The following is a 20,898-nucleotide window of genomic DNA, read 5'->3' on the forward strand; positions in this document are numbered from 1 at the left end:
TGATCTTTAACTTTGAATTGCAAGGCTTCACCGACATTCCGCCAACCTCCTTTGGATATGATCGTTGAAGCTCTATTCCATCCATCCTCCAACTATGTTGTTTGTCTATAATAAATAAGAAAACACAAATACTAGACAAACAACATTAGTGGTAAATTGTTTGTTAAACATCATCAAAACAAGAAGGCCAACAATCTCCCCCTTTTTGATGATGACAAACAATTTACAAAAAGGAATATATGCATGAAGGAAATGAACATATACAAGATAATACACATGCATATAAATGTATACTCACAATATTTCTCCCCCTTTGACAACATCAAAAAGGGGACAAAAAGAATAAGAGAGCGAAAGCTCCCCCTAACAATATGCATGGGTGAGTATAACACATAGAAGGATATAGGGATTGCTCCCCCTATCAAAATGCCTCATGAATGTATAAAATGAATGCTAAGGCATACATATGTGAGAAAGTATAGATTAAGACATAACTCACATACAAAACCGATAATGAGAACACATATAAATATGTTAATATGAAAGAAGTGTCTCATTAACACAAAAAGTATAAAAACCATATAAATGAATAGATTTATGAAATCAAAAGAAGAGGAACATGAGAATCATGCAAAAAGTTTTCAACTGAAAACAAATCAACCAAAAGAAATCATAAATCAAAGTTTAAATCCAAAAACGATGTTTGATCAATCAAGAAAATTTTCTTTGTGGGATTTGATCAAACCACATATGGAATACATTATAAGGCACGAATAGATGATCCATAAGCACAAACACATAAATATCATCATATAAGTGAAATATAATGAATTCAAAGTAATACTTCAAAACAAAATCTTTGATAAAAGAATTTCAAGAGAGGCAACAATATATGAAGCTCTTAAGCTTGTTCTAACCCATATAATCATTCTTGTATCCAGTAAACATGATTTGGGAATAAACACCCAATAAATCCGGAGGGTTATATAAATACAAATCTCTCATCAAAATCAAAGCTAGGAATTATGAAAACAAAAGAATTTGACCAATAAAAAGAATTATTTTCATAAAAGATTAAAATACATTTTTCAAAACCAAGAAAAAAGGAAAATAAAAACTTCTAAAATTCTTGGTTTAAAAAAAATTAAATTTGTTTTGGTACCCAAGAACTCTTGGTACCAAAAGATTTAGGGACAAACTAAAGATTGTCTTTTAAATTTATTTTGCAAATGAGAAACCTTATTAAACAAAGGTGGTTTACTTGAGAAATTTGGCAAGTTTGAACATTTTTTCAAATCATAACAAAACTTAGCCAAATGACCAAATCTACCACAAATATCACATTCAAACACTTGTGGTCTACTAGAAACATTTGGCAAACGTGATTTTCTTTTCAAATCAAAACAATATTCGGCCAAATGACCAAAACGACCACAAAACTCACATTTGTACATATGGGCATGTTTATGATGATCTATACGTGTGTGTACATGTGAGTGTGATGATGAAGCTTGATGGGATGCACAAACATGATTAATCTTGATGGGTTTTTGTGCATTATAACAAAATCTAGCAAGGTGGCCTTTACGACCGCAATTAGTGCATTTATAGACTTTGTTATACATGTGTGCATAGTGTGTAGGTTTCTTAGAAGAGTTTGCATTAGACTTTGCACACAAGTCCATAAGCTTGTTATGATTATCAATGCATGTGTTTAAGGTTGAATCTAAACAAGATATGCGGTTTTTAACATGATTCAACTCATCATTAGATACAACATCATTGATAATAGAAGTAGAGCATGTATGGTTATTCTTAAAAGAATTAAATTTATTTCTAATGCATTCTACTTCTAGCATGGTATTATTTGCATGAGTTAAGCTAGAAATGGATGAGATCAATTTTTCATTTTCCAAATTTAACATATCATTGTTTTCTTTAAGCATTATATTTTCATTTTCAATGATGTCAAATTTGGACACTAGCTTCTCATGATCGGATTTCAATTCTACATGCTTGCTTTTAAGATCAATAAAATTATTTTGTAATTTTGTATAGGCATGCAATAATTTCTCATATGCACAAGCGAGTTCATTGATGGATATATCACTATCGGATTCCGAATCGCTTACCACACTAGGGCTATCGCCTAGTGGCCGTGTGCATGATGATGCTCCACACTCACTTGAAGAACAATCCTCCAAACTACGTCGGATTTCCTCCAAGTTGCCTTGATGTGCTTCTATGAATTTCCATAAATTATAAGCACTATCAAAATGAACATATTTGTTAGAAAATGATGAGTCAAAGGCATTAAGCAAATATTCTAACAAAAGCTTGTTCATATTAAACATTTTATTATCATGATTGCTCCACTTAGATTTCTCCAATGTGGGCACAATATAAGCACAATCAATAATTTTCCATAAGTCAATATTTCTAGATTCAACAAATAGTTTAAATCTAGAAGCCCATTGTGCATAGGGAAAATTAATGAATTTAGGAGCAACATTGGATTTATAGCCTAAACAAAATACATTCATATTCAAGATATATATATGAACATATGCAAGCAAGACAAATGCAATCATAACTAGATTAGCACAAATAAGATAACTTGGATCTTTAACTCAAGGTGGTTAGACCTTAAATCAAAGAGCACCAAGCTCTGATACCAATTGTTAGACCCTAGAGGGGGGGTGATTAGGGTCTTATGCTAATCTAATCCGATTAAATGCCAATCAAAACTAATTAATAAGTTATCCTAGCAAGTATAAAATACAACAAGATACGTAAGCTAGGATAAGCAATATGAACAAATGAATATATCCTATCAATGAGATATTACAAATATATGAGCAAGGATATATGAACTAACACAAGGGTAAAATAAACAATCTACACAAGTGATAGGGTAATATGATGAGCAATACACAAAGGCGATATAAGATATGAAAACAAGAATAAGAACGCCAATGCAATCACAAACAAAACGATATGTTTACGAGGTTCGGTCCCCACGACCTACGTCCCCGCTCCTCACCTCGAGGAGATCTCCACTATCACAACCGGGTTTTCTACGTTCACCCGAACAACGTTTACACCTCACAATACAATCACTATGTAATCACACCTCACACACTAAGTGTTGGTCCTAGCCCGTGTCCTCCTCCTCAAGTGCTCGGTTACAACCTCTCCCTAGGCACGTCAACCGACGCCACTCCTCTTGGATTCGACCCCGTCTCTCACCACACACTTCTCTCGGTGTACAAGTGTATTACAAGTGAATCCTCACAATAAGCACAATATAAATCAAATGATTTGTTCTCTAAACAAGGTGAGAACTCAATTAAGCACAACTCTAAGTCACTAATCTCACAACCCAAAATTATACTATGAATGTAAATACAATAAGCTCAATAGGTTGTGTGTGAACAAAGAGATAATAAAATCAACTAAACTCAATATGAACACTAGCTTAATAAAAAGATAATCAAACAATATAAAATATGAAGCTAGATTGAGTTTAGAAAACTTCTCAATAGATCAAGAGTGGAAGGAGAAGAGTTGGATGCTCAAACACCAATAGATGATCTCCTCAAGCTCTTGTGGAAGTGATTCACAAAACCAAAACACTCAAATGCTTAAAAGCTTATAAACACACTTAAACCAAACATAAACCCTTGATTAAAACTTTCTTAAACTTGTTTTTAAAACTCTCTTAATCAACTTGAAAAGACATCAGCAATGGGGTATATATACCCACTAGAAATCTCAGCAAAAACCCCCAAAACAAAACACACTTAAACCCTTGTTTAAAACTCTTTAAACTTGTTTAAAATATTTCTTGAGTACCCTTAGAAGTATGAGGGCATGGAGTATATATAGGCTCATGAAACAAGCCCAAAAACCCAAAAAAACTAAGCAAAAAGACAAAAAAATGGATATATCAAAATCTGGAAAATATAGCCGTTATGCTACAGTAACCACGTACAGAGACATGTCCGGTTGACCGGAGTTACTGTAGCAGTGCGCAGCTGTTTTGTAAAATCAATTTAAAATAGCAAATGAACTCTAAAAATTATGAAATTTTGTGGTAGTGTTCTAGACATGTAGAATAATATGCCAGAGAAAGAATTTCTGAAAAATCATTTCCCAGTTGAGATAAATAAGTATTTGAACACAAATTTACAGTTTCTGAAAAACTGCTGACATACACGATTTTGTAAAATTAATTGGGCACAGTAAATCAACTCCAAAAATAGTAAAATTTTGAGGAAAGTTTCTAAACATGTAGATAAACATGTCAAAGAAAGAATTTCTTAAATACCACTTCCCATTTATGAAAACTCATCTGTTTTGTAAAACATGCACGAACATGCACGAATGAAAAACATGATTTTGTAAATTCCATTAAACATAACAAATCAATTCCAAACTTGATGAAACTTTGCGAAATGTTTATAAACATGAAGACAAACATGTTAGAAAAATAATTTCTCAATTTTCATTTCTCAATTATAAAAACTCATTATTTTGTAAAAACATGCATGAATATGAATTTGTTAAGAACTTGTTTTTGACAAAAAGAGTTTAAACGCATATTAAAACTTTATGAAATATCTTCATAAACATTATAACACATGAATATAAAGTAAACATGGTCAATAAAACAATATCACAAAGTTTTCTCAAAATAGTTCATTTTGTGAGAAAATCCAATATTGTGTGTGTGTATATCATATTGAGCTTAGAGTATATAACACACATAATATAAAATCTAAAACTACATTACCCAAGCAATCTTGATCTTTAATTAAGCTTGACTTGGTACACTTGCGGATAAAGCTTGAACTTGATCTTTAACTTGAATTGTACGTTGCTTCACTCCACAATTCCGCCAACCTCCATTTGATATCGTCGTTATGGCGCAATCCATTCATCCTCCAACTATGTTGTTTGTCTACAATACATAAGAATGTACAAATACTAGACAAACAACATTAGTAATAAATTGTTTGTTAAACATCATCAAAACAAAGAGGCCAACAAAATTAACACGAAGGGGATTAGATAATCACCATGGATCAACAAGTTGAAATTTTAAGCACCATGTTAGGGTCTTAACAGTGGGAATGTTAAGTGCTTAGACACAGTGGGAGGTCGGATGGATTTAACCATGAAGAATTTTGATGGAGTCACCGTTAATTGATTTGATCAATGAGAGATTTTGTGATGGAAGATTGTAAATTATCGAACACCAATGGGAGTTTTGTGAGGGAAGATTGATCAAACAAAGTGATTGAATCTCATCTCGACAAAAGAGTGCTCAAAAAGTCATGGTGGAGGTTGTTGAAATTAATCCTGGCGATTAAAACTAACCAAGGATTGTGAATGAAGAAAAGAATATATTTTGTTATCTTTCGCTTCACAAAAGAATCCTGGTTATTAGGAAGATGTCGATGACCAAGGAGGGTTTTGACAACTTGTTCCTAAGTGGATTGAGGCAAATGGGAAGTGCTTCATCCTCGAAGGAATTTAAAATCACAGTGGGAGGGTTTTAATTATCTTGGTAATGATTTAATCGCCACAGTAGGGGAATCTTAATCATTTTTATAATGATTAAGAATAAATTATTCAAATGGTTGGTTTTCATCTTGAATAATCTTTTGATCTTAGGTTATCCTTAAGAATATTATGCGTAGTATTCTCCAGGAACTTCCCATTAGGGGTAACACTGTACAACAACTTAAGTTGCGCATGTCAAATAGGTTATCCTGAGTGTACTAGGGACAGTACTTTTTCAGGAACTTCCCATTTATTGGTATTATAATTTTATCACCATCTTGGGTGACTAATTTGCATCGTTCGAGTAGACTATCTCTACCACGAATGGTCAATCCTATTTGGGTTGGAATATTACATTTCTTCTTAGAATTGAGTATCATTGGTCGCTGGACGACAAGAACCAAGTCTCCTTCCTTAAAGGTCCGTTGTCATACTTTCTTGTCAAAAGCCCTAGAGATTCTGGCTTGGTAAAACTCAATTTGTTGTTTAGCTTTCAGATATTTTTCATCTAACATCTCGAGTTCTTGAGACGTTTCTGATGTTGTTCCTCCGTTGTAATCCCTATTACAAGAGCAATATGAAGAGAGGGAATTTGGATCTCTAAGAGAAGGACAGCTTCACATCCGTATACCAAAAAGTATAGGGTTGCTCCGGTAGGCATGCAAAATGTGGTGTGATAGGCCCAAAGAGCCTCACCAAGTTTATCATCCCAATCTCGCTTGTTGGTTCTTACGAGTTTTGACAGGATCTTGATGGTGGTCTTATTGAAAGCCTCAGCTAAACTATTAGCAGTAGGATTGTAGGTGGTTGACGAGACGTCTTAAATTCTGAACTTTTCACAGAATTTGATGAAGGCGTTGCTGACAAATTGAGGACCGTTGTCATGCATGATTCGTCTTGGAATACCGTATCGGTAGATAATATGGTGTTTGATGAATTTGATGACGTCACTCATCTTTACTTCTTTAAGCGGAATTGCTTCAGCCCACTTAGAAAAATAGTTGGTTATTACCAAAATGAAGCGGTCATATTTGGCCGACAGAGGGAAATATGACCAACTATGTCCATTCCCCATGTCTTGAATGGTCATGATATTTGCTTTGTGAATGTCTTCTGACAAGCATCATCCCAGATAAATGATACGCCCTTCTTTGTGAGCTTTGTGAATGGTTGACACTTTCACCTTATCGGGATTAATGTGGATACCCTTCATGGTGATGATGAATCCGAGCAATTTACCACTATACATTCCCAAGAAAGACTTGGTAGGGTTCATCTTCAATTAGTGGCCCCGCATGAGATCGCACATTATTCTCAAGTCTTTTATATGGTTGTTTTTGCTGTGAATTTTCACGACCAAGTCATCAACATAGCATTCGACGGTCTTTCGGATATGTTCCTAGAAAATATTCAACATGGCTCGTTGGTATGTAGCACCAGCGTTCTTCAAGCCGAGGAGCATGACTGTGTAACAGAAGATATCGAGTGGCGTCCTGAATGAAGTGTTCTTTTCATCATTCGTGTACATCTTGATTTGATTGTAACCTGGGAATCCATCCATGAATGACATTCTCTCAAATCTGCACGTGTTGTCGATGATGACATCCATGATAGGAAGAGGGAAGTCGTCTTTCGAGCAGGTAGTGTTTAGATCTCTGAAGTCGATGAAAATTCTGATTTTCCCATTCTTTTTAAGGACCGGGATAATATTTGCTAACCAATCGGGATGTTATTCCTCCCTAATGAAGCCTAAGTCAATCAGCTTTTTAGCTTCGGCTTCAATCACCTTCGTAATCTGTGGATGAAAATGTCTTTGCTGTTGCTTGAGAGGTTTAGCGTCTGGTTTGATGTTGAGGCGGTGCATCACCATATTTGGATCTAGCCCTGGCATGTCTTCATAATTCCATAATAAGACGTCAATGCACTCCCTGATGAGAGCGATCAACTCTTCCTTCTCTTCTGGTGGGAGACTATCACTGATGAATATAGGCTTAGGATTTACCTCATCGCCCATATTGACTTGCACTAATTTGTCCTCGGTAGAGTGTTTCCTTTGCTCGAATATGTCACTGTATTGGATGTTCAAGTGGTGGATCCAATGATCTTCCCAAGTTGGCAACTGATCAGCTCCATCCATCGTTGCAAGATCAACCGTGGCCATATTTGACATTATGTCTTTGAATATTTCTCTGAGGCTAACATCAGAGTCCTAATCCGAAGAGTTTGACGAGTGTCCATCTCTGTTCGGGTTGGATGACTGATCATTGACCTACCAGCAACATTTATTGCATGATTATCTCCTTTACTGAAGACTATCTCCTTTCCACCTCCCACCTTGGCAGAAAGGGCAAGAGTTATTTTGAAGGAGTCTTGGACACACTTCTTTGTCATGCAAGATGATCGAAGTGATATGTGTATGTCAGGGTTATTATATAGCCCTACATTACATCGTTAAGAGATGGCGAGTACTCTAAATCGTCATTTATTGCATGATTGGCAAGTTTCTAGTTACAACTTCCATCAGGCGATTCACCACCGTCAAGATCAATTACAAAGGGTTCAATGTCATTTAATACAAGACCTTCATCATACAAGATGGGTTGAGAAGAGAATAACATAAATACAAGAATAATTCAGTATATGGTGAAGAAAAATACCCTCTCTAGATTATGATATGAAAAGATTACAATCCCTCTCTCATAATCTCACTAGAATCAAGAACAAACTCTCAATTCTCTCTAAACCCTAATCTCTCTTGATTAGAATCTCTCTTTGATTACATCTGATTCTTTAGAAACCCTAAAATAATCCCTTATATAGGTATAACAACGTGGATAGCAAAGTGGTAAATAACCAAGCCCAAACCCCATAGAAATTCGTGCAAACAAAAACTCAAACGAACCAGGAAACCATCAATGAGTCGACTCATGTGCATATATGAGTCGACTCATGATACAGGGTCAACTCATGATAGGTCTGAGTCGACTGGTCAAAAACTTTTGACAAAACGGCTGGGTTTCATGAGTCGATTCATGACAAGCATGAGTCGACTGGTCAGAAACTTCTGATAAAATGACTGGGTTTCGTGAGTCGACTCATGATAGGCATGAGTCGACTCAACCTGATGAGTCGACTCATGTGTATGTATGAGTCGACTCACGGGCTAAAAACTGGATGCTTCGATTCTTTGATTTGTCGTCTCGTTCCACGCTTCGACCTATGTTCTCTTGTGTTGTTTTACACCTCTATTCTCAAGTTACCATAAGAATCATCTATCCTTAAGCTCTCATGAGGATCGCTAAGTTCCAAAGAGAAGATACACCCGTATCATGGGTCCCCCTTTAGGAACTTGAAGTCCCATTCAAGTTAGAACTTCAGCTGAGGAAACTCACGAGCTCCTCCATCCTTTCTGTACCACCTGGCTTTGCTAGGAACCTAATATCGACGTACAACTGGAAACGACTCTTTCGTTCCTCGCCTCATCGTAGTCATCTTCCACTCCAACATGCAACTCCTTTTCGATGGCTCGTCATGAAGTCTAATGCATAGCGAGACGAACTTCTTGCTTGCATTCACTAGCCTCTTCGCTCGTGTCACCGTCGTCAAGTTTGCCTCCTTCGGAAGATGCCGAACGAAATATGAACTTTTTACCATTATTGGTGAATGTGTACTTCTGAGCCCATCTTTTGTAGATCGTGTATCTATCCTACAAGTACAGATTGCCTAGTATAACCTGATAAACATTCAATGGAACGACATCGAACATGACCTCGTTAATGTATGACTCGTGGAGAGCAAATCTGACAGTGCATTGATCAACTATACTTAGTCCCGTCTCCTTCTGAATCCACCCCAATGGATAGGGTTTCGGATACTTGACTGTCTTCAGACCCAACTTCTGAACCAAGGCCTCGAATATCAAATTCTTTTCGCTGCCTAGATCAATAATGGTATCAACCAAACTGGTCTTCACTTGCAACTTCAACACAAAGAGATGCTCTCGGGGGGTCTTCGTCCTCTTTCGTGGCCTGTTTTCCTGCCATAATATTAAGACTACTGTTGGGCTCTGTCATCCCAGGAACTTTCTTCGGACCTTGTGCTATCACATATGCCTTCTTCTCCTCTTTTTTCTTTAATCCTTTTGGCTTCAGATGGGGATACTTCTCCCAGCATCGATCAGCGATATGTCCTGTCTTCTCGCAGTGACTACAAATTAGTTCTACTCTCCCAGGATCACCCTTCTTCTCCTCCTTATGTTTGAAACCGCTAGACTCACCTCCCGTCTGTTTTGCATCTCCTTTTGCCTCATTGCTCTTCTTTTGCTTGCCTCGATGGCAATAGCTTTCACGCTTGCATCTGCAATAGACTTGACCGTGAATAGCTTCATCTCCTTCTGGATGTATTCGTTCAGACCCACCATGTACTTCATGAAGATGGAGTATTCGTCCGTCGCGATGTTTAGAACCATCGCCTGCTGTTGGAACTCCGTCGTGTACTCTTGAATGGTCTGATTGAATCTTTAGCGCAAGTCGTACCACTTATACCAACACTCCTCAAGGAACCCCACTGGATAGAACTGTTTTCTCACTAGCTCCTTAAACTTGTTCTACGACACCATCTTCTTCTCCTGCTTGCAGTAGGATTTTTACCACGTCAAAGCATGCCCTAAAAGCTTCAAAGTCGCGAACACAATCTTCTCCTTGGATGAATATCCATAGAGAGTGAAATACATCTCCATACGCTCGATCCAATCATCAAGCTTCTCCACATTGACACTCCCATCATAAACATGAATCTCCATCTTGAAATCAATTTTTAAGTTCTGGTAGTAATTCTTACCCCATTGATATGGAACAGTCTTAACAATCTCAGCCTCCTCATCAGAATTAGTTTTCTCGCCCTCTCCATCGGACTCTTCGAGCTTCTTCTTACACTTCGAAGAAGATTCCTCCTTTTTGTCCTTTTCATTGATGAGACCTATGAGATGATTGAGTGTAGAACCGATCATCTCGATCTGCTTTTCCATTGCATCAAGTCTTGCTGAATTATCCTCTTCAGTCATCTTCTCCTTCCTTAATTTCTGGACTCCTTCCAATAAAATAAGGATCTCGCCTAGCTTCTTTTATTACGATCGAGTCAGGACTATACACATGATGCCCCCTTCACAGGATCTAATCGCTCTGATACCAACTTGATACGAGTCGCCAGGTGAGCACCTTTAATCGTGGAATTATCAAAGGTGGATTGAGAAGAGGATGACAGAAACACAAGGACAATTCAGTAATGGCGAAAGAAAATACCTTCTCTAGATTATGAGAATTAAATAGTTTACAATCTCTCACAATCTCACTAGAATTGAAGAATAAGCTCTCTCAATTCTCTCTGAACCCTAATCTCTCTTGATTAGAATCTCTCTTTGATTACATCTGATTTATTAGAAATCCTAAAACAATCCCTTATATAGGTGTAACAAAGTGGATGGTAAAGTGATAAATAACCTAGCCCAAACCCCACAGGAATTCGTGTAAACAGAAACCCAAACGAACCAGAAAACCATCGATGAGTCGACTCATGTGCATATATGAGTCGACTCATGACACATGGGTCGACTCATGACAGGCATGAGTCGACTGGTCAGAAACTTTTGACAAAACGATTGGGTTTCATGAGTCGACTCATGACAGGCATGAGTCTACTCAACCTGATGAGTCGACTCATGTGCATGTATGAGTCAACTCACGGGCTAAAAACTGGATGCTTCGATTCTTTGATTCGCCGTCTCGTTCCACGCTTTGACATGTGTTCCCCTGTGTTATTTTATACATCTATTCTTAAGTTACCATGAGAATCATCTATCATCAAGCTCTCATGAAGATCGCTAAGTTCCAAAGAGAAGATACACCCGTATCAGTAATCGAGCTCGGCTTCGGTATCAGCTTCCTCTTTGCTGTTTGTGCCTTGAACCGATGGTTCAATATCAGAGGTCAGCACCATATAGAAGGAAGTCAGTAAAATAATTTCTAACCCCTTGAATGGCTACTTATCCGGGACCATCGTCTTGACCTCGTTATTAGTGTCTACGTATTTCAGACACTGATGGAGGGTAAAAGGAACTATAACATTACAATGGATCCAAGGCTGACCTAATAGTAAGTTATAGGAGGTCTCAGCATCAATCACTTAACATGAGACCTCTGGCCTTAAATCTCCAAGCTGGGACTTCACTCGAATTTTACCTAGTGGCCTGGACCCATTGGTGTTGAATCCATAGATAACAGTGCTTGTGGATGCCAATTTGCTGGCAAGATTCCGAGATGATACATCAATTAGAGTAGCATGATACTAACTAGGAACCCGGGTTGACTTAAATCCGGTTGATAACGCTTAAGCCAATATATCCGGTGAAGTACAAAGGCCTGTCATGCTTTGAATTTTTCACTTGCATGTTCTCCCGAGTAAAGGTGATGCAAGGGAAATGTTTCACTGCAAGGTTACAGTGTTGAACTAGTGGCTCCAGCTCTTCAGGGGATTGCTTGATCTGAGTGAGGAATACATCAGAATCAGCCAAAGCTTCTTGCAAAGCCTCCCTGGTGTCTTTGAAAAGACGCAATAACTTGTATAGAGTTATCCTCGTTGGGATGTTAGCTAGTTGAGTCATAATATCGAAACGGTATGGCGCGTTCAAACTTCTCAGTTTATCTCTTTCAATCGATCGACTGAAACGAGACTGTTTCAGGTTTTGAACCTCATTGTGCTGGGGTTCCATTTCCTTTTGCTTGGTCGCAACTACCTTATGTCTAGTAGTTGGTTGCTGCTGAGACTCCTCTGAATGTTTAGGAAGTGTTGTGACCATCCCCAGTCTAGCCAATTGATCAGAAGCTTCTGGGTAATTATACTAATATTCGTTTTCACTTCTGGAGGCGAAGACCGATTCTTCGTTGGTCATGAAGACTTCATGCTTGTCTTCAGAAAGTGGCAACGTTGGGATATCTTCATCGTCTTTCTCCAGAATAGTCGAGGCTCGCAACAAGATTTCTCCTTGCTCTTGGATTTTTTCTTAGAAAAGGATCATGTCCATTGCTCATCATTAATGAGATCCAGGTGAACCTAAAGAACCTCGCTATTAGGAGCCGTGTGTGGCACAAGCCCTTTCTGGCGTTGTCCATGAGGATTGTCATTCACGATCTTCATTTTCACCCTTGACACGAGCTCTAGTTGGAACCATGATAGAGGGACAGAGCCAAAACTGATAGACACTGTATTCGCACCCACCTTCTTTTCCTTGGGTTGCTTCATAGTGATAATGCTGACGTTAATCAATGCCTGGATTTTGTCTTTTAGGGCATAACAAGCCTTAGTTGGATGATGGACCCTTCTATGATACGTACAGTATTGTGAGTCTGTAGTCCTCTTGGCTTCTTCCTGATCTGTGATCTGTGGCAACTTGACTTTGTTGTTCTCCAGGAGATACTTGAAGATAGCAAGAACTTCATCTTCCTTGAAGGAGTATTCCTTCAGGAATTTTGGCTCTAAAGTCCTCTGCTGCCTTTGAAGTTGCTACTGTTGATGTTGCCACGGTGATTACTATGATGCTTGTTATTGCGGTTGTCATTAGAATGTCTGATTCCCATCTACTATTGTCATCTATGCCTTTCCCCTACCGCGAGGAATAAAATTCTACTTCAGAGTATTCACCGTCGGTTGGCCTCTCTTAGCCTTCTTCCTTGTGAGGAAGCGTTCTGCTTGTTCTCCGCACACCTTCAACTCTTTACAAGTCTTGGATGGCACCACTCTCATGGCTTCCAGGACATCCAAAGAAAGATTGTTGTAAAAAGTCTATAGGATGAACTCTTCCATGAACGGGTCTCGACAATTTATTGTTTTGTTCCGGAAACGTTTAATAAAGTTGTCGTCTGACTCTCCACCTTTCTGCTTCTCGTCCAGAAGAGTCCTAATCGACAGTTCAGTGTCGTCGTTAAAGAAATTGATGAGGAACAGACTTTCTATCTCATCCCAGCTATTGATGCTCCCTGGCTTAAGGCGTCATTACCAATCGAAGGCGGTCTCGCGAAGGGTGCCTACAAATGATCGGACCATCAAGGGTTCGTATCCAGAGATCATTTCCAAATAGGACTTGAAATAAATCAAATGTTGAATGAGTGAACCTTTCTCATCAAACGACGTGAAGTTAATTAGATTAAACTTTGTCGGGTACGGAATTGACTCTCACTATCTCGGATAAGGGCACATAATGCCAGTCTTCTTTATCTCTTGAGCAGACATCAAGGCGTTGATCTTGCTTTTGATGTCTTTCATCTTCTTATCCTTGCCTGTGTCTTTCTTAAGGGGACATTGAGTAGGATTGATTGGACCATGGTTGATGGGACCACCTATAGTGTTAGGGCCACGATTGACGGGATCACCTCCGGCGTTCTTGTCGTCTGGAGGAGGGTCGGCAAAAATGTGCTCGTCCACCTCCAGGTCACTGTCATCTGCATTGGCTTGAACCATCATGGTATTGCGACGACTGGATTTAGGTTGTTGACTAGACTCGGGTAGCTGACGCTGTTGAGCCTACAGTTGTTGAGCGTGTAATTCCCTCATCTATTGCATGGTCAACTCCATCTCCATCTTCACTTCAGCCCTAAGATCTTCTCGTTGTTTAGCCAGAGCTTCTTGGAGCATTTGAGTTAATTGATCCGGAGTGATAGAGAAAGCCTCCCAATCTCACCCAATGCTAGACACCGTGTCATCCAAAGAAACTACTGAGCAAGTATCTGATGCGACTGTGGAGCAAGTATCCGATGCTTCATCATCCGAGGATATTCCTTTCTGCATCCTCTGGTAATCTCTAGGTCTGATAGTTCCTAGCTGGAGTCGAGTTATACACTGGGATATTCCTGGATAAGAGTTAGGACTGGTGTTGGTTGAATGCCATTTTGACTTTTCTTTATCAGCTATATTAATGGTGACTTCTGGGAGTTCGTCATCTTGAACGACCGATCTCCTCTTGCGGAAGCACCTTGAATTGAGCTTTGGCGCTTCAGTGGAAAGCCTTTAGAATACCAAGATCCTTTATAGAACGGTCTTAGGGCAGCTACATTCTAATAGTACTGCAATGATAAGCCTCTCACATGGACAGTGAGAGGTGATTTCTCGGATACTTCTCTTCCGTTTACACCCCTATTCTGATAGTACAACTCGTCGGTATGATGATCGGAGTAACCTATCGCTATTTGGTATGACTCCTTAGGTATAACATCATCTTTTGATGGATGCGTCTTCTTCTGGGGACGTGAAGCCTTGTTGGTGTTCTCAGGAGTCACACGTTTAGAACCACCCCTTGCGAGTGTGGATTATTAACGGGCTTTTGGACTTCAACACGGACCCCCAAGCGGGCAGTCATAGGAATTTTTTCAAGAAGGGATGATTTTAGCTTGACGGGAGGATGTGCACGACCCCCAGTCTGAAGAGTCACTTGGGATTTATTCACCGGACCCAAATGTTCTTTCACTAAAATTTAGCCTCGATCTTTGTGTAGAGAACCAAGGTGATCTGCCATCATAATCTTGAATTTTGACAGGTCAACACTTCCGTGAGGCTTCACTAGAGGTACGTCAGATGAAGAAATAGAAGTGGGCATCGACGAAGGCGAGGAATCGACCGCGGGGGAGTTGGGTTAGGCGAGATAGGGTAAGGTGTCTCGGCCTTGGCCGAGACACCCTACTGTGTCTCGGGTTGCGACCCTACTGTGTCTTGGGTTGCGAGACAGGTTACCCTATCTCGGACATTAGGGACCTATTCTGCTGTCTTCGCACTTGATTTTCGTGTGATCTTGGACTTTGACATCCAGATCTTGCGAGACTTTGGTGGTTCTTTGGCCACTTCATCCTTCTTTATTTCTCGTGCATTTTGCTTAAGAGCATGAGCATGAACGGCACGTGCGCAACGCTTCTAGATGCGCTCCTTAAGAGTTGAAGGAGTCCTTTTGACACAGACTCATTCATCGGTCAACGACTTGGAGGAAACATCAGTAACTTGCCGTTGAGGTGTTTGGGTCATTTGATGCCTCCTTGACTCTAGATCCGCATAATAGCGAACCCCATCAACGTGCTCTAAGGCCTTAGTGAGCTGACGAGTGAGACATTGGCACTATCTCTGACGAGCCCTCTTCATCAGAGTTGGCACGGTTTCATCGAATGAATCATTGGCACAGGAGGAGTTGTTGTGAATAGAAACTCTGACTTGGTTGGATGCCGGAGGGGCGTTACGAGGGGAAGCCTCATCAACGATTGGGCGAGACTCATCACCCTGAACCTTCATCGGATATGAAGACCAGTGAACCTTCTTTGAAGATAAGATCTTCTTGCACTTGCGAGGCGAAGGAGATCCAGAGAAGGAGGATGAAAGGTACTCCTTGAACTTCTGTTGGTCGAACTCGTACTCGATCGCTGCATCAACCAGGATCTTGATTGGTTGTAACACTACAGTCTCGGTAGCGAGACTGTTGGCTCTAACTGTGGTTGCCAGCGTATTTGCATTGGAAATTAGTTTCATTGTAGAATCCATTTACAATTGTTTATCGACTTACAATAGATTCGACAGAGTGAGCCTTTTTATAAGGCTTCTCACTATAAAAGAAACAAACAGAGGACTTCCTAAAATCACACGCAGATACTGTTTATTGGTTGCTACTTGTGTGGGATCTTTACCTGAGTTGGGGATGCGTTAGCCCGTGGACGATCGATTCACAGATCCAGATTGATCGTGAAGAAGGCTCAGTGTTCTTATTTCGACTGGGAAACAATAACATAAGTAAATATCTCAGGGAGGTGAGATAAGTACTCTTCTCGAGATCAAAGTGATGTTTGATCTCAATGAAAGGGGTGAAGGCCTATAGATCTTTCTAAATCTTCCTCTTTATGCACAAAGTTCGCCAAGATCACGCCTTTCTCTCTGAAATTCGTGGGTATCTATTCTCAAAAAGACAGCACCTTGCCTCCACCGTCGGTACCTCCATATCGCACCTGCATATAGGTGCTAGTGGTATTTATAGGCTTTGGACATTGTGTTTGTGGATAAGATCTTATGATTTGAGCGTATCTTCAGTTGATAATGACTTTCCCATGTTTGAGGATGTTCCCAAGGTAGTTAGGAAGCCAGTGGACTACACGAATCCTGAGAAATTATAGAAAACATGTTTTGGGAGTTCACTGTGCGAGACACACTGTGTGTCTCGTGTAAAAGACACCCTTTGGAGTCTCAAATTATGAGACATACTATGGTGTCTCGGAATTCGAGACACCAATAGGTGTCTCGGAATTCGAGACACCAATAGGTGTCTCGGATTTCAAGACACCTGAGTGTGTCTCGTTCCATTGTTTTGTTGTCTCGCACGCTTCATCGCTTCGTTGTTTCGTCACTTTGTCGCTTAGACACCTCATCATTTCGTCGCTTCGTCGCTTTGTCGTTTCGTTGCTTCATCACTTTGTCGCTTCATTTTTGTATCAGACGATGCTCTCTGACTTCAATAATGACGTGCTTCGTCTTCTCTTCACCTCGAGCTGCATTCGGGAACCTATAGGCAATTTTTGACGCCTACATGACCCCCAAGAGGTAGAGGGTGGTCTAACCCAAGATGACATTATGAGACAACTTGAGATTCATTACCAGAAACTGGACTTGGATGGTGGACTGCCAGGGGTACTCTTCGACCGTCACGGGAAGAGTGATCATCCCTTCGGGTAAGAGGGAGTGTCCGGTAAATATGAAGAGGGGGCCCTTACATGTAAGCAGGAGAGATTTGTCAATGCCCATCTAGTTGAAGGCATCGATATATAAGATGTTTGCTAAGCTCCATGTGTCGACCATAATTCTCTTCACCTGGAAGCCGTCAATCCTGGCTGTTATGATGATAAGATCGTCATAAGGTGTCTCAACGCCCTTCAAGTCGGCATCTCTAAAGGAGATGGATTCCTCCACTCTCGCCTTCTTGTCACATAGGTCGACCCGCAATGCTCGTTTAGCATACCTCTTTCTGAGCATTGTTTGACGAACCTCCAGCTGTGGAGTTGCTATTGATCGTGTTGATGACCCCCTTATGGCTGGGTTCTAGGCGTTGATTATCCTGTTGTGGTTGGGGATGAGGGGGCATGAGCGAGACCTCCTGTCTATCCAAGCTGGGGCGGCTTCCCTCATGTCTCTCTGGAAGACTAGCTTCTTCAAATATCCTCTCTGGATCAGGTCCTTTATGTCTCTTCTTCAAATATCCTCTCTGGATCAGGTCCTTTATGTCTCTATGTAGGATACAACAATTATTGGTGAGGTGGCCGTGATCTCTGTGGTAACAACAATATTGCCAAGTGTCTCTTTTTCATGGGTCTGACCTCATCATGTGGGGGGGGCCTCATTGATGTGCCCCTCCTTCCAGACTATTGAGAGCTTCTACAAGAAAGGTGTTGAGGACCGTGAGAACGGGTTTGGGCACCAGGTCCTTTCGTCGGTCCCTCCCATCGGACCGGTTATAGTGGGAGTCGACTCTTGGGGAGTCTCTCGGTTACTTCTACCTTACAAGTGGCCTCTAGCTGACTCTAGTGTCGGCGCCATTCCCATTGCTGCTACAAGCATCGGCATCGTAGGTGGTGCTGATGCTACTATTGTTGTTGCTACCAAGGTTGTAGCGTGGATGTCTCTATGGCCCTTATTGCCCTGACTGCTGCCTTATAAGCTCGGACATAGCGATTGAACTACCTGGATCATTGACTTCTAGTCTCTTCGCCTGGAACCTCTTGAAGTAGGCTCGAAGGCGCTCTCTAGGCGTATGTCTCATTTGTATCAACACATGAGGGGGCAGTTTTTGTTTGGTGTCAGTCAATAAGTGGTGGATAAATTTTTAGCTGAGCTGGTGGAAGCTGCTGATGGATTTCTTCTCTAGGGTATTTCACCAGAGCTTGGCACTCCCTGATAAAGTGATGGGGAAGCACTGACAAATGATAGCTTCTGACACCTGGAGCATGCTCATCATATCATAATAGTTCTGGACATGCTCGGTAGGGTCTCCTTCACCCTTGTACTTCTCCACGTGAGGTATCTTGAACTTCTCACATAGGGTGTTTATGAGGTCGTCGGTAAGGGGAGTGTTCCCCTTGATGGCTTCAGCGATCGGTCTGTACACGTGATCATATCCAGATGCACAATGGGTGGCCGAGAGGGATGGAGAGGCACGTGGATGACGAAGAGTCTTAGACATTCCTCCTACAGCATGATCTTTATGGTGACTAAGGCTGGGACTCTCATCGGTGGCTTCAAAGTTAGGGAAGAGGCGCCGATGAGGATCCGCTGGGCTAGTCGACTTGCATGGTGGTGACATGGCATGCTCGACCGATCCCTCCACTGCTAGCAGTATAATGAGTTCGAGGGGGCTACACATTGAGCTTCAGAAGGGGGATGAGTTCCAATCGTCGGAAGGCGGAGGAATGGTGGAAGTAGTTTACTGCGGTTGGGGAAACTGGCTGTGGAGCTCGCTGGTGAAGGTAGCAAGCTACTACTGGAGGCTCTGAGATATCTTCCGAGCCGTCTCTTCGAGCTGAGCTTGAGTGACATAGCTCTGGTGGTCCTCCAAGGGTGGATTGGTCAGCCCTATGCTCAGAACCAGACATATTTGCTCAAAAAAGAAAGAATGCCCTATGGTGGGTGTCAAACTGTTAATGGTCTAAATCATACAGGTAAACTAATATGAACTGAGTTGATTAGGGGCCGCTAACTTCTTCGAATATCTGGTTATGAGTTGAGCTATTCTTTCCTGCATGTGTAGCAACTCGTAAGAGGGTGGGGTCTATTTCCTCCGTTGTTCCTCCGACAATCAAGTTAGCGAGGTACTTGAGTGGGGGAAAATAACAAACTGTAACAATTCTTAAAGGCAATGAAATGGAGAAAAGTGTAGGAAAATTCCCCTTACCTTTGCTTGGGAATAGTTTTTCCTTTTATAGTCATGTAAGAGGGCATTTTGGTCTCATTCGGTCGAGTCTGAGCTGGCGGCTGAGTCAGCGTCAACTTTACAGATATCAGCTATAGAGTGGTCACGGAATGGGCACGATCACTTTAGCATTAATGAGATAGGATAAGCAGCGTACGAAGCCGGTGTGGTCCGATATGCCATAAATAGTATCGGGGATGGAGAAATGATGGCGCCTGCCAAGCAATTATTGTGATGTTGATGCGCTGTCAGTAGGGGGTTCGAGATTGAAGTCGCTTTTTGGCTTGTATCAAGGGGGTGTCGAGTAGTACCACCATTCAAGTCACCTTTAACGAGAGGACTAACAAGTACCACCATTCGAGCCGACCCAACGAGATGTCGACTTGGCGAGTCGGCTAGAATGGGATCCTGACAGTTCCAAGGGTCGAGTTGATTGAATTGAGCATATTGAGGGAGATTTGTGTGTTGTTGACAATGGATCATAATTTGGCGACTGAAAACACCATAACAAACACAAAATAAAAGTATTTTTAATTTATGACATCCAAGTTTTTATTACTAAGATGATATCAATTATCGAACAAGGTAATATTCTTTATACCGTAAAGAAATAACCCCTATTTATACTATTATTAATAATTATAATTATGTGTGATAATTTATTAAATGAATGAATTTTACCTTTTTAATATAATTAATAATTCTTTATAATAAATTATCATACATTCACGAATTTTTTTATCATTATAAATTATTAATATATTCTAGTGAATGACCAAATAATTTGATAAAATGAAGAGGTTTATACTTAATGAGAGGTTATGGATCATTAGTTTTATAAATAATGGTATAATTTTGAGTTATAAAAAATTGAGAGGTTAAAAAAGGAAAACAAAAGTTTTGACATGGGTACTCTCTTTTATAAGTAGTATAGATATAGATATGTGTGTGTATCCCTCAAATCTTTTATAAAATTGCCCCTAAAACCTTAGGGTTTGCAAAATTATTCCTCAAAACTTGCATATTTGATCACTCCAACTTGAATGCTGCTTTCTAAACAAGGTAATGACAAAATTCCCAATAAATTCTAATATGTTTACAATAATTTCCCGTTTAAAAACTAAAGATAGTAAGTGGAAGGGGTGGGCGAAAAAGCACGTGAGAGATTTGGGGCACTTTGTAAATATGAAGATTTGAGGGGTAATTTTGCAAATATGAAAGATTTGAGAGGTATATATGCAAAAACCTCTTTTTATTTTGAAAGAAAAAGCAGGCCCAGATTATAAAAACTTTTTATCCCGTAACAAATGAAAATGATCACACTGTTTTATTAATAAAAGTATATGAAATAAGTT

Source organism: Asparagus officinalis, chromosome 2 (assembly GCF_001876935.1).
Source record: "Asparagus officinalis chromosome 2, Aspof.V1, whole genome shotgun sequence".
In the NCBI taxonomy this organism is placed as follows: domain Eukaryota; kingdom Viridiplantae; phylum Streptophyta; class Magnoliopsida; order Asparagales; family Asparagaceae; genus Asparagus; species Asparagus officinalis.